Source organism: Protopterus annectens, chromosome 4.part1 (assembly GCF_019279795.1).
Source record: "Protopterus annectens isolate FY-2018-M chromosome 4.part1, PAN1.0, whole genome shotgun sequence".
Classification (NCBI taxonomy): Eukaryota; Metazoa; Chordata; order Ceratodontiformes; family Protopteridae; genus Protopterus; species Protopterus annectens.
In genome coordinates, this window is record NC_056734.1 from 107653821 (window position 1) to 107674469 (window position 20649).

Consider the following 20649-nt stretch of genomic DNA (forward strand, 5'->3'; position numbering starts at 1 on the left):
AAAATACACATAAATACACAAAATCATACTCGAAGGTGCTACATAAAAACCTGCAAAAGCATCAGAGACCTCCAAAGCAGACACCCAAACAACCTGCACTTCCCATCACAAACCAGACAACACATAAAACACAAAATCAGTGTGCCGCACAATCACAGCACCTTAAGACGAAATAACATACCTAACACACTAGTAATAGGTGACTCTATAGTCAGGCACACTGATTTCCCACCTACTAGACTGGACAAGCAAAAGGTTACTGTTAGTTGCCTGTCAGGAGCAAGAATCCGCCACATAACACAAGCACTCAGGTCACTCCAGAACAAGTACAAATATGACTCTGTCATTGTTCATGTTGGTGTGAATGACCTGAGACGTACCTCCCTGGACTACATGAAAAGAGACATGGAAGAGCTCTCTGATCATGTAGCCCAGGCTGGTATGACCCTGACTCTGAGTAGCATCCTGCCCTCACTAAGAATGATACATCAGTATAAAGAAAAAATGATCAATTTCAACAATTGGTTAAGCTTCTGGTGACATTCAAATGGGATCCAGTGTCTGTCGGCCTGGGACGACATGATCAACAAGCTGCGTTGCTTTGCAAGAGACAGCTTGCACCTCTCACCCCTAGGCTTTTGAATACTGGCCAAGGCTCTTGCTGCCCCCATAGTGCCTTTTTTAGGCAAGGCTCAAAAGTCAAACCCACCTCCGTAAACAGCACAATTAACAAAAAACTGAGGGTTATGCTACTCAACGCCAGGAGTTTAAATCTCAAAATGCACGTGCTCGAAGCACTCCTTAGTATGGAGAACATTGACATCTGTGCAGTAACTGAAACCTGGTTCAAGGTTCCAGAGAGCACCCCAGCACTACCGGGCTACAACTCATACCACACATTTCGGTCACAGAACATGGACCGAAACACAAAAGGAAGGGGTGTATCCATATTCATCAAGGATACCTACACCTCCAGGTTAGTGGCGCAGCATGATACCTCTGAGATCATCCATGTGCAAATAACATTGGGAAAATCTGCAATGCAAATTGTGGCCTGCTACAGATCACCCTCTATGACCCAGGACCACCACTCCACCTTTCTGGAGACACTGGAAAACATGAAGGTCCTACCGAACACATTGATATTGGGCGATTTCAATTACCCCACCATTCAGTAGGAAAACTACTCAAGTATAAATTCCCAGGCCCAGCACTTCCTGGAATTCATCAACTCAAATGCTCTGGATCAGCTGGTAAACTCCCCTACCAGAGGTGAAAACATATTGGACCTGATCATCACTAACATGGGCGACAGGTGTTCCACACCGGAGGTCATCCTGTCACTGGTTAGATCAGACCATAAACTAATCACTCTGGAGGTCCACACCGCACCACCACCCCCAACTAAGGAAACCACAGTAAAAAACTTTTCTAAAGCAAACTTCACCTTACTTAAGACAGAGGTGGTAAGTTTCACAGCCCCCACGCTAAAGGATAACGCTGCCCAAGATGCAGAAACCTTTACAAATGCACTCTATGAACACCTACAAGGATGCATGGATTGTGCCATCCCTAGCAAAACCAAGACTCACTCCTATAAGAGAAGGAAACAAGTTTTGTGGACCCCTGCAATAAACAGGCTATACAATAGAAGGAGGAAACTAGTTCAGAAAAAAAGCAAGTCCCAAGAAGGAAAGACATTCCTGATCAGTATCAGTAAGAAACTGAGGTCCCTCATGTAATCATCCAAGGCTAACTTTGAAAGGAAAATAGCCAAAGATTCAAAAGATAACCACAAAGTCTTCTTTAGCTATGTTAAGAATCTAAGTGGCAACTCACAGATAGGCACTGAACTAGTGCAAAATTGCCTACATCCTGGCAGATAGATTCAGTGCAAACTTCACCCCCTCTCACCTCCAAAAGGGCCCACAACAATACCAGAAAAGTGTAGTGTCCCAAAAATCACAGATGCACAGGTGAAAACAGCTCTTTCAAAAGCCAAAAACACAGCGTCGATGGGACCAGTTGGTGTCCCAGGCTGCGTCTTGCATAAACTACAGAATGAACTAACCCCCCCACCTAAGCACGCTGTTCAGCCTCAGCCTCTCCACAAGCTACGTGTCCATAGAATGGCACACAGCAATGGTTATCCCTCTCCACAAAGAAGGGGACACAACTGACCCTGGTAACTCTCACCCCATAATCCTGACTAGCCTGGTCTGCAAGGCTACGGAGCGCATAATCATGGAATTCATTAACAAAGACATTGGGAACCTCCAAACACTTGACCCAACCCAGTTTGGCTTTGTTAAGGGTAGATCATGCCTACTAAACCTGGTTGACTTCTTCAAGACAGTCACCAAGGCCATAGAGGAGGGAAAGGTGGTTCACACAACCTACCTTGACCTCGCCAAGGCTTTCAACACCATTCCCCACTCGGGTATTACAGAAAAACTCACCAACCTGAACATAAACCCCTACATCACAAGATGGGTTGCCAACTGGCTTACAGACAGAGCTCACATGGAAGGAATAGCGGGCTCTAGGTCCGACTCTAAACCAGTCATAAGTGGTGTCCTACAAGGCTCGGTCCTGGGACCCCTACTGTTTGGCATATACTTCTCAGAAGTACAGGCAAACACAGGAGGATTATGGCTAACCAAGTTCGCCGATGGCTGCAAACTGGGAGCCATAACTGACTCTCCGGCTGACACGGACATCCTCCAAAAGGGCCTTACTGAGATGGACACCTAGTGTCAAAGTCATGGCCTCAAGCTAAATGCCAAGAAATGCATAGTCATCCCATTTGGGAAAAACAAAACACCCATGAATTACCACATAGGTGGCAACCCCCTTAATACAGAAGAGGTAATAAGAGATCTGGGGACCCAGGTAGATAGTAATCTCTCTTTTGACAATCATATTGCCAAAGTAGTTAGGAAATCCTTCTATGTGGCCCATCTAATTACTAAAGCATTCACATCTGGAAATAATGAGGTTATAGTGCCCCTCTACTCATCACTGATTAGACCCATCATAGAGTACAATGCCCCATTTGGGATGTACCTCACAAGACACTTCCAACAGCTGGAAAGACCACAAAAGTACCTCACCAAGAGGATTACTGGTCTCAAACATATGTCCTATGCAGCCCGACTGAAAAAACTCCGGCTGTACTCAGTGGCATATCGCTTACTCAGAGGTGATCTCTGCCTGACTTACAAAGCCATGTCCAACTCAGAATTGATGGACATGCTCCACCTAAAGAAATCCAAGTCACTGCGAGCCATGCGCTCTAGGTGAGCTAAACCTCACCACAACAATAAATAGAACATGCTGGAGGGATAGATTCTTGTCACAGAGACTCCCCAAGCTTTGGAACAAAATTCCAAATTACATCAGGCAGAGCCCCTCACTAACACTCTTCAAGAGAAACCTTGACGAGTGGATGGGTAACAGAAAATACACCCCTGGGATCACTTCATTGGCTCTGCTTGACAGAGGGTCAGTTAATTAATCAATGGGGTGGCGAAAGCCAACACACTCTGGCTAGGTTTATAGATGCCCTCAGGCAGATAGCCTAGTACATACCTATGAACCTATGAACCTATGAATCTTAAAAGGAAAGATTTCTCAGTTGTTTGTTCAGATACTATTAGACATAACATTTAAGGAAAAAAATAGGACTGATTCTAACAATTGTACTTGATTAAAAAGTATAAAATATATAAGGGTAAATATAAATGTTCTATTATATGACACTGCACTAGGATTATAGCTAAAATATAAAACCTAGGAATATAGTAATAGTACATAACATAGTATACAAACAGAAATGGAAAATGATCAAAAGAATTACATATGTATATAGTTAAAGAATATAAATAAATCTACAAGGGTGGGAGGTTGGCATAGTGGTTAAGGTGTTCACCTTATAGGCACAAGGTGTAGGGTTTAATTCTCACATGAGGTAATTGGCTGAGCTTTGAATGGCCCACAAGAAGAGTTACACTGGTACTTATTCATGAACTTATGATTCTATGAACAACTTTACACATAGTAAATAAAATAGAAAAAATAGAAAATCATCTGATCTATAAAATGATACACATGAAAATAACAACTGACTTCCTACCTGTAGTAGACAAGGGAGAGAATGTGAGACTCAGGAAAAGATGATTGTAGAGTTATTCAACTTGGTCAACTTATAATAAAGATTCTGAACACCTTTTTAACTTTTCTTATTCATACTAACTCACTGACAGCCTTTTTAAGATGATGCATACTGAAAATGTGAGGCACATTAACATGAATCAGAAGCATGAGCGAAGTTTCGTTAGTATAATGGAGAGTTTGCAAGGTAGTTTGTTCATCTTTTTCAACAAATTAGGAATACGTTATTCCATGGTAGAATGTTTTAGGGTTATATCATTAGTTGTTATATATAAAGTATAAAATACCTTCTGTAAATTATATTTTACTAACAATGGGAAATATAGACAAGTCATTAGAGCATATAATTGTTTCTATGAGTCAGTTTGACTAAATCTCAGACTTATGATTTAATCATAATAAAACAAGTACATTATTAATTAATAATAATTTAAAAAATCCTACAAAATATTTTAACTTCAGTTGGAATAGCAATTAAATGAAATACCTTAACATAACCATTATGTCTAATAGTAAAGAAATGATACAAACAAACTTTCAACAGGTTGTTGGTAAAATTTTAAGTTTAGTCACAAATTGGAACTCTTCTTTACCATGGAAGAACAATTAATGCTTATTAAGATGGTAATTCTCCCTAAAATTTTGTTTGTTTTACAACTTTTAGTAGTATCACCACCAAAAAAAGTGATGATGAAGAAGAATTATATTCTACTTAATTTTTTTGGCATCCTAATAAACACATAGTTTCCTTTGACTGCCACAAAAAAGGTTGGGATACTGTTGAAATAGGATTCCATAATATTCAATTGTATGCTACTTCAACAACTGTAAAAGTTATAGCGTTGTGGATAAATTCATCTTATGATTCAAAATGGAAACAAATACATCAAGAAATGTTATTAGTAAACAATAACTATATCACAACCAGTCATAAACAAATAGTAGCTAATAGTTCTTTTCTGGTTATTAAAAGATTTTTGTGTTAATGATATTACACCCTCTTCTCAAATTCCCTATTTAAATAACTTCATTCCTCTTTCCAAAAGTTCACATATTCTAACCATTATTGTATTAAAGACTTAATATTTTCTGTGCTTCCAATTACATATACAAATGACTGCTTAGAAACTCATAACTTCAACAAAATGCTAGTATTGAAACAACAAAATAATTTAATTTATTGGAATCAATTCCTAAATGGTACTGATATATATATATATATATATATATATATATATATATATATATATATATATATATACTGTTGAGAATTTAAGGTACAAATACAATCAGGATTCTGAGAACTTGTTAATCTTACAAATATTTAGAGACTTTGTGAACATGCAAATAAATAAGATACTTAACCTAGAAAAGAAACTGTTCCCCAAATTATTGAAATTCGTAATAAATATCATTAATAATGCAATGAAAAGTAAATCATGTTTGTCACAAATTTATGAAATTCTTAAGTTAGATTTCTTATATTTAGACAGTTCCTATTGGAACTACTCCTCAAAAATTAATAATGAAGACTTCTCTGAAAAATACAAGAAAATAATACTAAAATCTACAGCTAAAACTACATCTTCATTATACTGAAAAATTTTCACTTGGAATTTTTTGCACATAGCTTTTGTCAACCCTAACAAAATTACAATTATGTATAAATCAAATAGAATTAAATGCTGGTTATGTGATCCTGAAATAATAGCTGATTGGACACATATGATATATGAATGTGAAGTCATCTCCCCTTTTCTTAAAGAAATTAGTAACTTTATTCAGGCTCTGTGGTCAGACAGATGTACTATTTCTAAATCTTTAGATTTATTTAATGCTTCAATTCCTGAAATAATTCCAAAAACCCAAATGTGTCTTCTTTGGTCTATTCTTGCTATAGCCAGAAAAGTAATTACTAAAAATTGGAAAAGTAAAGTTACCCCATCTAGTGTTAAATTTATTAAGATGAAAAACTGTTTGCAGTAGTGAATTGCATACTACAAAGATAAGAACTTCTATTACACATTCATATAAATCTTGGCTTAAACTTAAATACTTGTTTGAAAAATATTAATTGTTGTTGATGTATAACTTTGATGTATTGATCAGCTGTGGACCTATGTAAATAGTTATTTGTTTGTTTTATAACTGATTTGTTTATTTACTGTTTTAAAACCAAATTAAAAAAGATTATAAAAAAATCCATTTACTAAGCTTGCTGTTTACCTGCTTTCTTTTTTGGATTTAGCTAACAGCTATTTATAGCATAGAACAAGCTCTGACAGACACATAAATGAGGCTCAGTCAAGGAAACATAGAAGTAGCTCTGTTGCAGAAGGTATGTTTAGATGACAATACTTTACATTCCTGACATTCTATCTCAATGGCATGAGAAAACAGCACCACATCCTTATGTCTAGCATAACCCATAGAAAGAGGACTTCAAATATATTCTGGGAAGAAGGAATGAAAGCAAGAAAACAAGATCACGTTATCAAGGCAGGCCCCATCATCTGCCATTTTGAAGGAAATACATTAAAATTCTAAAAAAAGCACTTGGAATGATTTTGAGACATTAAAATAGCTCAGAAAACAAAGATACAATGAAAAAAGCATGTTTTTGTGAGTTCTAAGGTGGAGTTTTCCTTTACTAATCCTTATCTTACATATTGTTTTTGATATGTAACTGCTGTTTCTCTCTAGAGTTATGCTGTATAATATAAAGTTATACTTATTGTCTTTCTAGAGTATTCTGTATTTACTGATATAAATATTGAGCAGTGGTATTAGGTGATTTCTCTTTGTTTGCCAATATTGCATTGCAGTGAATAAAATAACAGTCTAGTTGTGTACAGCTAGTATACTCAAGTTAAAACCTTGACTATTTCATTTATGGGCTGCAAGTCTACCAGTGCTTGGCAGCTGCTATTATCCTTCTTAACTTTTCTTACAGAGTGCTGGGGTGTTGGAATGCAGTTTCTTAAATTGCTTCCTAAAGCACTACAACTCTTTGCCTGTGAATGTTGCCCCAATTACCATAAAAATTTGTGGATGCAGTTTTGACACTAAATGGCAGATAAGAGGTATGGTATTTAATGGGCATATGACTCTAGTTGTAAACATAATAAAAAATGTTTTTGTTCAATTACATGAGATATAGCCATTGGACTAAAATAGCTTAATAGTTACGGTATAGTAATGCACAATACTTAAAATCATGTTCCCTGGTCTAAATACTGTTACACTCTTACCTCAGTTAAGTCTAGTGTAGTACCATGAGCATGGCTGTATAAACTGCTCCTGTGCATAAAAGTTTCTGTTGCAGTGATTAGTGAGTTGTAACATTCCATCACCACAGATCTCAGTTCTGGTGCAGTTTGTATACAAGCAAACTAATTGTCTCAAGCTAATTGATGTGGCTGGGACCATTTCACTCTACTCTAGCACCATGCTTATGCACCCCACCTCTTCTACATTTATAATCTGATAGCTACACCCCTTAATACGTCACTAATCTAAAACTACAAATTCAAAAAGGCATTAGTGGGTCACATTGGAAACAGTTACTATAACCAATTACTTTAATGCTAACTCTCCCAATAACACCCAGACAAAAAACAAACATAAAACCAAAGAAACCTTGGAAACAACGTAGCACTGAGGAAAGTAATACTACATTCAAAAGAAAAACAATATATCCAAGGTTACAATATTATAAGCACACAACCATAAGGACCACATGGAATATTTTATCAACTACAGTAAAGCTGCTGCAAAAACTACAAGTTCAGATCATAATACAGAAGAAACCTAAAGCATCATAATAATTACCATTGTAAATCTAATATTTCTGGGGATATCTAAGCAATCCCAGACTCAAACTCTACATTTTAAATTGTGCATACAGAAAAAACAAACTATATAGATTTTGCACAAATGATTATTAGAATCACCAATAACAAATGGTTCCTTCTAGAAAATTGGTGTTAGTCATATTTGCTCAAAATTTTAGCAACAGTAAAATCTAGATTAGAAAAATGATTCTTGCCTCACAGCAGCAATTGCAAGTAAGTATGATGTAGTCTTCAACAAAAGGCCAAGACCATGACAAGGTGGAGTTGCCCTATCTATTAGTAATAACCTCAGCCGAAAATTGATTCTCACCAGAAAAAGTAATATATCAGATAGTACACCTACCTGGCTTATTGTTTAAATTACCTTAGGAAATAATCCTAAGTTATCCACATTTTTAATACATACTACCACCATCAATGATAAATTTGGTTGAAACATGCACTTAAACTATTGTGCAACATTGTAAACATTTAAACAATTATGAAGCAGTTAAATCCATCCACCTCTCTATCCATCCATAACTTCTTTTTCCCATTTTTTTCACATGGGGTTAGAGTTTCACATCAGCATTAACAATCATCTAGAGCCAAGGTTCACACCACCAGGTAGCTAGCCCTGCCACAGAGGTGGACTAAATGTGGATAAGAAAGCAAAAACATTAATTGCTTAGAGCTATTACATACTTAACCACAACACATATAGTATCTGACTCAGCACCCAATATAACCCAAATTCAGACAAAAACATATAGCACACAACTGGGCATAATCATAACAACTATTCCAGAAAGTTTTCAAAACAATCAAGCCCACCCAGATTTCATAAGTGACCTTTCATCACTTATAACTACCTATTCACCAGTAGTAACTACCTGTACATTTAGAAATAAAAAAAAATCTAAACTGGTCACAAAGTAAATAAAACTGATATTAGAATCAGTTGAAAAGGTTTTACAAACAGAATTATCAGTAAATAAATTTGTCTGTGATTTAAGCTGAACTAAACCTTATAGTAGCCTTACCAAACTTCTTTTAACATTTTAACTCCAGTTAAAGGTAGGTTATTTTCATTAACTTCCAAAAGATTTGTAGGCTAAAAAAATGGTTAAATGAATTTAAGCAGTTAAAAGGTACAATAAACCCTAGTGTGAATGGAAAAAGGACACAACAGATAATACAAAATGCAACAAATCCCAAACCCTGAAAACAAGATGTTGACTGGCGCCTAACTGCTGAATCTACATTATTCAGAGTTTTATAAGCAATATTTCAAACTTAACCTAAAATATTTTGGAACATTATAAAATCAATTGGAAAAAGTATTTTTTCAAGTCCTCAAAACCCTGATGTTAATAAACTAACTGTAGGTGCAAGAAAAGAGCACATAGAAATGAGCTTATTAAACCAACTTTTTTCCAAACACCACAAATACTTTACCTCGAATGCCACCTGACCAATTAACTATTCACTGTTTTATTTTAAAGCAACTCACAGTAACCTGGCAGTTGTAACTACTGTCATTCAGACCACCAAATCCAACCAAAGTTCCTAAAATATGGAAGATCATACATTGCAACAGTGATAACTTATATTTTCAATCTATACCTTATTACAGGATAGTTTCTTATAGGTTCAAACATGCTTTAATTATGTCATTAATAAAAACACTGCACCTCAAAACCCATTAGATTACAGACCTATTGCAAATACATGCCCTATAGTTAAAGTACCTGAGGAATTATTGTATAAACAAGTATATGAACATGTGACTACATACATCTGATCAGACAAAGGGTATGGCTTCTGAACAAGTTAGTGTACCACAACAGTCAACCACACCTTCCTAGATAACTTACTTTCAAACACAGAAAAAGGCAAACTAATAGGAGCACTATGTTTGATTTTAAAATGCACGTTTTACATGGTTGAACATAATTTACTAATTCAAGATCAGAATAAACTAGAGATATGCAGACTATGTAACAAACTGGTTCAAAAATTTATTTCAGTCAATGAGAGAATCTTTCAAGTAGTTTCAGTTATGAACAGTCAAATATTAGCACTATCTATTGTGGGGTACCGCAAGGATCAATACTTGGACCAATATTATTTGAATTATATATAAACAATCTGCCTTATGTACATGTCAGTATAAATATAACTCTCTATACAGATGATATGATGATGTTGAATGCAAACGATCCAACCAAAACATTAGAAGACTAAATGCAAAAGTGATTTTTAAGCAACTATAGAAAATAAAGGTCCTTAGTTTAGAAGATAATGATCTAAGGGAATGATGGATAGGTGTATTTAGATCAATGAAAGAAATAGATTACATAAAGTCAATAAGAACCAGAATGTTAGAAGTCTGATAAAGCAGATGAACACAGTAATCAAGACTATTAACAGAAATTCACGAGATATAACATAAATAAATAGAATATATTACTGTACAGCTAAATTAATAACAGATGAATTCTTACCACAAATACTCACAGCAATACTGGAAGGGAAGGGAAGAAATAAAATTTCATCATAGAAGCACAGAATAGAGAAAACTATTATGCAATTAAGACAAGAATTGTCACTACTGGAAGAATATAGAAGAAAGAACAGATCAGCAAAAGTACTTTGAAAATCAGATGCGATAAAAGTAATGCACAGTATCAGAACAGACCAGGATCTATTGTACACTATTACAAATAATAAACTAAAGATATCATCAGAGGGAGAAAAACAAGATATGCAGACAAATGTAAAGGAAAAGTACAAAATAAATAATTTATTGATGACCCAAAAAAGATTTACACAGAACTTGGAAACAAAGCAAAAGGAATGGAAACACCACCAATAAAAGAAGAAATAGACACATTTTAGAGAAATATCTATGAAGACCCTCTGGAACGTGACAAAAATATTGAAGGTATACAAGTAAATAAACATTAAGAAGTTCAAATGTACAGGATATGAAATGGGATGAAGTAATGGCCAGAGAAACTGAAACAAAATTAAGAAAACAACTAATTGGAACTCCAGGCTCAGATGTAGTACCTAACTTCTGTCTAAAAGTATTAATATCTTTACACAAAGATTTAGCCCTGAGTAAGAATTACTTATATGCTCATCCCGGGCAGACACCAACCTGGTTAACAACAGGAAAAACAATACTCTTCCTCCTTAAGAGTGAACCTGCAAGCTATCCTAAAAACTCTACACCAATAACTTGCCTTCTGACAATGTAGAAACTATACACTGGCATTGATGCCGACAGAGTTTATAGTCATTAAGAAGAAAAATTATCATGGCAATAGAACAAAATAATGACAAAAGAAAGTCATATGGAACAAAGGATCATCTGCTGTTAAATAAAGTCATAATGGAGAATTGTAAAAAGAGAAGGAATCAAAGTCTGTCATGGATAGACTACAAAAAAACATTTGACAACATCCCGCATTCATGGATAAAGGTGTGCTTACAAAAGTATAAGATACACCCTACATTGATCGATTATACTACAGTGACCATGAAACAGTGGTAAACCACTCTGTAGCTAAGCCACGGTAAAGGAAAAATTATTATCCCAAGGATAAAAATTCAAAGGAGGATATTTCAGGGTGACTCTTTGTCACCCCTGTTCGTTTGTCTTGCCCTTAACCCATTAAGCTGTCTACTTAACAAATTAGGTCTTGGTTACAGTTTGGCTCCCAGAAAACAACCAAGTATAAAGACTTCTCATTTTCTTTTTGTGGGATGATTTAAAGCTGTATAGTTCATCACATGTGGAGGTGCAGTGGTTAGTGTTGTTGCCTCACAGCAAGAGGTTCTCCCATTCGATTCTCGGCTGGAATGCTTTCTGTGTGGAGTCTGCATGTTCTCCCCACAATCAAGTGATACTAAAGACACGCAGGTAGGTGTGAGCGTGAATGGGCGTGCCTTCTTTGAAGGTTGGGCATCAGGCTGGCAACTCAGCACTGTAAAAATCCACTGCCAATCATGAGCGGACCAGAATTCCGCTGTGGCGACCCCTAACCGGGAAAAGCCGAAAGAATTTTTAAGTTCATCACATGAGGAACTGAAATCACAACTACAAGTGGTTAAGTCTTTCACAGATGGTATAAGAATATCAGTTGGCCTTGATAAATGTACAAAAGCAACAATTAAAGCTGGAAAGCTGCAGCATCAAGAAAATATCAACCTGGGACAGGAATGTGATATTAAGGAGCTTGAGCAAGAGAGAGTGTGTAAATATTTGGGAACTCATGAATGCTATATTAGGTTAGATTAACAATAAAACATAAACAAATGTGAACAAAACTCAGTAAGGAATATTTTAGAAGACTAAAATTAATACTGAAAACTGCCCTAACATCCAGGAACAAAGTCCAAGCTATAAACCTATTTGTTTTTTCTGTTCTAATTTACAGTTTTGGAATGATTGACTGGTCCCAGAAGGTATTGGCTCAGTTGGACAGGAAAACAAGAAAAAAACTTCTTGCTTATCAAATGATATATAAAAATCAGTGTATACCATGATTATATATTTCTTGTTCTGAAGGAGGCATGGGCCTCCTTGAAATTGATTACATGTACAGCTCTGCAGATCTGCTGACTTCACTAGATCCAAACATAGTGAAAGTCGTAAAACATGAGGAGAATAAGTCTAAGATAACTCCCCTGCTTAGTTTAGCCAAAGCATATCGGTGTCAAGTGGGAATGGAAATCAAACCATAAGTAGACACAAATCAGGCAGCAACTGAATGTGCCAAAAAACAAAAGAAAGACTATAAGGAGAATGAGCAAATGAGAAGGCAAGAAATGTGGAAAATGCATAAATATAGTTGAAAGTACAGAAATTTCCTGGAACAACCTCTTGTTGATCGGGATCTGATGCAGGAATGGTTAAGGAGAGGTGAATTTAAACAAACTATCACCTCGCCTACCCATCACATTAGGAGTTCTGCAGGGCTTGATACTAGGACCCCTTCTTTTCTCCATCTTTATCAACGACCTTCATTCAGTCATCCGAGATGCTACCTGCATTCAATATGCGGATGACTCCACCTTGATTTCTTCTGACACCTCATCAGCTACTTTATTCACATCAACCCAAAATACCTTCAGTAGAGTAGAAACATGGTTCTCCAATCAACATCTAATCCTAAACCCCAACAAAACTAAGCTGCTCCTCTTCTCCCCCACACGCAGGACCCCTTTGCCATCCTTCAACATAACCACTAACAATGGCACTATCATCTCCCCAGAAGCCCAAACTAAACTACTGGGTGTCATAGTTGATAACAACCTGAAGTTTGATGTGCATATCAATCAAACTATCAAAACATTAATAAAAAACTTGGCTCTCTCTTTACATAACCAAACCTTTCCTTACCCCACTTGCTAGAACTGCAATTGTCCATTCCCATCTACTATCAACTATTCTCTACGCCTCACCTCTATTCTCCAGCTTAAATAAAACAGATCTTAATAAACTATCATCCTGCTATAACCACATTGCCAGATTTGCTACTGGCACAGCCTACCGGACACACCACTGTCACAACCTAAATTGCCTAGGATGGCTTGAACTGCCTAGCCTACTGCAGTTCAACCAACAAATAGTGGCACATAAAGTCCTCTACCAACCAGAAAATACATCTGCACTAAAAAAATATTATCAGCCCCTACACCAGCACCCGGCCACTGTGATCATCCACTAGACTCCTAGTTCAAACATACAAATCCAACTACTCAACTGGGGACTCTCTGTTTGCCAACTCTGTTGGAAAAACATGAACAGACTTCTAGCTGACTTGACCCTAGAACCCTCACTAACTCGATTCAAAAACAAACTCAAAAAATACTTCAAAACTCATTAGTTATGTCCTTGCACTAACCCTGACTAGTGACCTCTCGAAAGGCATAATAAAGTAACAAAACTACTGCACTGGGGATGTGATAACATTACAATACTGAAGTAGCTGAGAAGCATTGGAAACATGAGCCACAAAGCATTATATAGAATGGTGAAGTTTATATCACATGGGATCACCCATTGCCAACAGCTCAAAAAACAGATACGAGAAAACCAGATATAGTAGTCCATAAAAAGAATACAAAAGTAACATTGATCAGTGAAATTGCCACACCCACTGATTATGGTGTCTTATATACAGATAGACACAAAGTCATGAAATACCAGGATATGCAGGCAGAAATGAGGGCAACATGAAACAAAAATATTCAGATGGTTCCAATAATTGTAGGAGCAATGGGTCTCATAAAAAATTATTTACAGTCATATTTAGATATGGCACAGATACATGTAACTCCATACGAACTACGGAAGGAGTCTATTCTGGGCACATTGCTGGAGCTGCGAAGAACACTTTTGGTTAATATCAAAGATTGAAACAATACTAATTTCATGAACTTTAATTATACTTTGACTTATGAATGGGGTCAGTTCTCATCATGGGACTGAAAACCCAGAGAAATGACACAGATAATGACATGGTGATTATAAATGCATATAATCCAACCAAAACAATAGAAGACCAAGTACAAAGTGATTTTAAGCAACTATGGTGATAGATACCACAAAATAAATTAATACTAAACATGTGCAAGCCAAAAATTATGTTACTAAGGACTCTATAATGAGTCAACTAAATGTTCTTTAAGTATTGGAGATCCTAGCAGTAACTGCCTTCCAGCTGTTACAGTACAAAATATATAGAAATATAAATAGATCAGCATCAAACTGTTCAATATCAGACTGGAACTTATACAAAAAGTTTTCAATCAGTAAAATATGTCATAGACTGTCACACCTATTAGGTATCGAATCTCAGAGAACCAAAGGTCTTGATATTAGTAAGTCATTTAGAATATGCATTATGGATTATTACTACACATTCAACCCATAACACATGCTTTATACAAATCACTGAAAATAAAATATTCCAAGACACAAGTCTTGCCTGAATTTCAAAAGCTAAATGAATACCAAGTTATTAAACTTCTTAGCATTGAAACTCCTGTGTAATGGTCACTGTCCTTCACTAGCAAATAAGTTAAAAATACACCTTAATTCCTTCTGGAGCCAACATGGTACGCAGTTAATTAGACCACAATGTTTTCTTTTCACAGGTGAAAACCTTTAAAATAGTTCAAACTAGCTGCAACATTCTACTACATGCAATTCACAACATTTCAGAATATTACCTGTTTAGAAAAAACATGAAAAGACCATCTGGCTGAATCCTATAAATTTAATTGTTTCATTGCTAGTAATTAAAGTCTGTACGGGCCACTGCTATTTATACCATAAGTGATTTATTTAGACCTATATACATTACACACCTGTAATATACATATGTGGCAAGCAGTCTTTTATGATGTGTCCTAATGTTGTCACTTACAAAGATGCAGGTGATAAATATTAATTGCCTAACAAAACTATTCTCTTGCTATAATAAAACATATACTACAATTCAGTATGTATATTAATAAAAACTTTATATGTATATAGCAAACTGGCAGACACAAACTACTGTATAAAGAGAAATATTTATGTCTTTATATGCACATGTCTAAAACATTCCTTTGTGTAAATTCAAATGTAATTTATGTTTGTCTTTGTAATTTGGGCTTAGGGTCATAACTTAAAAGGGTCCATGAACCTGTTTATCAATCTGGTTAACAAAGTAATAAATAAATAAATACAGAACCTTTACAGACTATGTGTATGTTGTTAAACTGCATGAGTTATCTGGAAACTGTAACATACCATGCAATTTTCAACGAATTTGGATGTTCTCATCATATCTGGCACTACGGAGAAGAAATCTGCATTATTGTGAATGAAAGAGATGGACTGAAGTGCACAAAGGATAATTCATGCAATCCATTGCAGAGTGCTAGAAACTGTTGTATTCTGAAGCTCTTGAACTGCGTGGTATATATAGTATATCAGCTCAGAGCATTGCACTTTAGATGGTTCTGAAGATATATTTTATCTAACTAAAACAAATATGTATTCATTTCTAGGGTGAGTACTGGAATACAAAACTAGGCAGGCATACAAAAGAATTAATGCCTGTTACGACAACAGCCATCATCCCATGATGGTTAGATCATAACAAGGAAAAAAGAAAATAATCTCTCCACACCGTCAAGCCAAACAAAATTTATTAAAAACGACAAAGCTTTCAGATATCAAACAAGTTGGCTTGACGGTGTGGAGAGATTATTTCTTTTTTGCTGTTGCTTTGGTGTTTCTCTCTCCACCTTATCGCTTGTTCCACATTTTTATTGTTTGAGTTAGATCATAACAAGGCGCACAGTTTGAACCAGTAGATTCATAACAAATAGGCATATATATCAGACATATTTTGGCTACACATACACCTCCCTTGGGGTTACAGATTGCAGGTCCTAGTAATTTTGCTGGCTGCACTGCATCTACTCTCATTGTACTGCATTTAAAAGAGAATCGAATGCATTTTAAAAAATCATACTTGCCACTGTGGCCATTTCTGGGGAGCTGGAACTACAGCATGAACACTAAAGCGCCTTCAGATCAGAGTCAAGCAATCTCTGTGAGAAATTCAGTGACTATTATACCGTGTATCAGCAAAACAGAAATAGCCTATTTTTACATCAGCGCACGTTTGCCTGAAAAATAAGCATTTATTGCAATGAAAATGGGGAACTGTGTTTGAGCTTGGAGTATATTTAGAAATGCAGGGGTGTGTGAAAGTGCAGCTCCATGTAGGGAAATCTGTTTTTTTTAATACCTTTAAAGATAACACGGTCTATCATTTGATTTAGCAGTTTCAGTGATTCCTGATGCAATGTTTGGTGGTGTGAAGTTCAGCTCCATATTCATTTCTAATCACTCCTTTATCCTTACTGTTTGATACATGCACTCAAAATTATATATATATATATATATATATATATATATATATATATATATATATATATATATATATATATATATATATATATATATATATATATATATATATATATATATATATATATATATATATATATATATATATATATATATATATATATATATATATATATATATATATATATATATATATATATATATATATATATATATATATAACTGTATTTCTCTGTCTACCTATATCTTTCTATCTATAAATATATCTGTATCTATCTGTGTATATTTATATCTATATATATCTATATATAGGGTCTATGGTTAATCATTGAACGGACTAACCATCTAACCACACATCACTGAAATCTAATCATCAGATGTCATCCATTGAGCGAGCACTTCATCAAACCTGTGAGATGGGGAAGTAACTTGTTGGCCAACACTTCCCCATCTCACAAATGTCAGTATTTCAAACTCATCCATGTGGGGGATTCACCCCCAACACCCTCCTAACTTTATATACCAACTCTGAAGTTGCACTACACTGGGGAAAATTGACACTGGGAATTGTTAGCAAACTAGTTACTTTCCACATCTCACAGGATCGATGAAGTGCTCATTCAATAGATGGATGTTCGACAATTAGATTTCAATGATGTGCCATTCGATGGTTAGTCCTTTCGACGAATAACCATAGACCCATATATATATATATATATATATATATATATATATATATATATATATATATATATATATACATATTGAGAGAAAGAGATAATTATTCCATCAATTGAGTTTGTCTGTGTACATTCCTCATTGGCTCGGTGGCACATTAGTGTTAGATTACATATGCAGCATATGCAGACTTTCACATAGTTCTGCATGACAGAGTAGTCAACTAGCTTTATGTTATAGCCCTCTAATTGTGACTGCTATGTTTTTGGATCAGGCCCCTCCAGAAAGCTTCCCTACCAACTGTAAAGGGCAAGGGATCAAAAAACATAAAATACAAATGCCACAACAACAGTGCAAGACACAATATAAAAAAATGATGCCTAAATGCAACTAATATTAGTCATATTTTTAGCATACAACAGGATTCAAAACTGTACAGAAAATGGAAACCTTTCTCTTACTTCAAAACTTTTTTCCCTAACATTACAGAAATATGTCAAAACATGCAATCTACAGCACAAAATATGTAATATGGGATTTGATATAGCATATACTTTGTACTTCAGGATCCTCCTGACAAAGAGGAGATTGCCAGCACAAACACCACACCACCCACATCACAGAGCCAAGCACAACACAAACCCACGTATGCAGCGGTCCTCAATAAAAACTTACCTAAACAACAGAGACCCCCAAAACACACTAACATTCCACACACAACACCAACCACATCACACACAGTAGACAACACTTCCCACCTTATCTCCACCCTACTTTATGCCTCTCCAATATATACCAACCTAAGGCAATGCGATCTAAACAAGCTAGAGACCTGCTACAACAAAATCGCCAAATTCGCCACAGGGGCATCCTACCATAGTCACCACTGTCTCTCACTTGCTGAACTGGGCTGGCTTGAACTCCCTCACCTCCTTCAATGGTATCAACTCTCACTTGCCCACAAACTAGTAGACCATCCACTAAATGTCCCAACCCTCCAGAATCTACTCCAACCCTATCGCACCACCAGACCACTAAGATCCAGCAACAAAAATCACTTGCAGATCACTAAAGCCAATAACTCTGCTGGCGAAGCACTATTCTCTTGCACCATAGCCAAATTATGGGACTCCCTCCCACCCACAATTACCTCCATAACATCATGTACCCACTTCAAAACTTTACTAAAAGCTCACCTAAAAACCTGCTGGCTATGCCCATGCAACTCCCACTCTAATATCACCCACCCCATCCAACCACTACCTTTCTTTCCACTCCACTAACTACCTTGATTATAGCAAGCTCAGATGCTCATAAGCCTAGTACTTATTATACAGCAGGAACTTCTTATTGTAACATTTGTTAATGTCTGTTATGTACTTCGCAGATAAAGATTCTAGTTGTCTACTGATGTACTATGTTCTTCATCTGTAAATATGTTGTAAGTAATTGCTAATGTAAATTGTTAATCACTATATAATCCAATGTAACTACTGTCTGTTTATTTTAACTGTGGAGCTTTTCTCCCCGGGCCTCGGCTGAAAATGGACCTACGTCCAGTCGGATACTCCCGGTCAACAAATATAAATAAATAAACACACCAGTGTCTCACAAGCACAGGCGATTAGGGATAACAATAAACCAATGCAGCCCATAAGGCATAACAATAAACCAAACATACTAGCCATTGGCGACTCAGTAGTATGACACAGTGATGTCCCCCTCACCGGGCTCAACAAGGAGATAGTCACAGTCAGCTGTCTGTCAGCTGCCAGAATCCACCACATCATGCACACACTTAAGTCTTTCCACAACAGGTACAAGTATGACTCTGTCATTGTCCATGTTGGTGTGAATGACTTGAGACATACCTCCCTGGACTATATGAAGAGACACATGATTGAGCTCTCAGAATATGTGTCCCAGGCAGGTAAGACCATAGCCCTAAGCAGCATCCTGCCTTCACCAAGAATGATACCACAATACCAACAAAAAATAATTGACTTCAACAATTGACTTAGTTTCTGGTGTCTTTCCAAGGGGATCCAGTATCTGCCTGCCTGGGATGATATGGTTGACAGGCCTCGATGCCTTGCCAGAGATGGCCTCCACCTGTCACCCCCGGGGTTCCGGATCTTGGCCAAAGCTCTTGCCTTTCCCATTGTGCTTTTTTTAGGCTATGTCTCAAAGACAAATCTTCCAACATAAAAAATTTGTCAAAAAGCAAACAAAAGTCTTGCTACTTAACGCTAGGAGCCTTAACCTGAAATGCTGCTTAACGCTAGGAGCCTTAACCTGAAAATGCACTCACTGGAGGCTCTCCTCACACTGGAAGATGCCAATGCCTGCGCGGTCACGGAAACTTGGTTTAGAGCTGCAGAGAGCACTCCTGCCTTCCCAGGCTATACCTCATTCCACACCTTCTGACCCCAAAATGAGGTCAGAAAGACTAAGGATGATGGATTCTCTATCTTCATTAAGGCCAGGCACACCTCCAGACTGGTTTGCCAGAATGATGCACTGGAATTACTCCAGATGCAACTGACAGTTGGCAAAATACCCATCCAAGTTATAGCCAGCTATAGATCCCCTTCCATGACTCAGGACACCCACTCCTCCTACCTGTACCTGCTTGACTCCATCAAGGTACCCACTAACACCCTAATCCTTGGTGACTTCAACTACCCCACCATAGACTGGGTGAACTATTCTTGCACTAATGCGCTCACCCAAAAATTCCTTGACTTCATCAGTTCTAACACACTAGACCAGCTTGTTTTATCCTCCACAAGGGGAGATAACATTCTGGACTTGGTTCTCACAACACTCCCATAATATGTTCTTCCCTGGTGAGGTCAGATCATCGGTCTGTCTCATTCGATGTTTCTATCCCACCCAACCACTCTCCACCCATAACCAGGCTAAAAACTTCTCAAAAGCTGACTACAGACCCCTAAGGGAAGGTATCAGTAGCTTCAAACCACCACCACCCTCAGAGGATGCAGGCAACTACGCTGAACA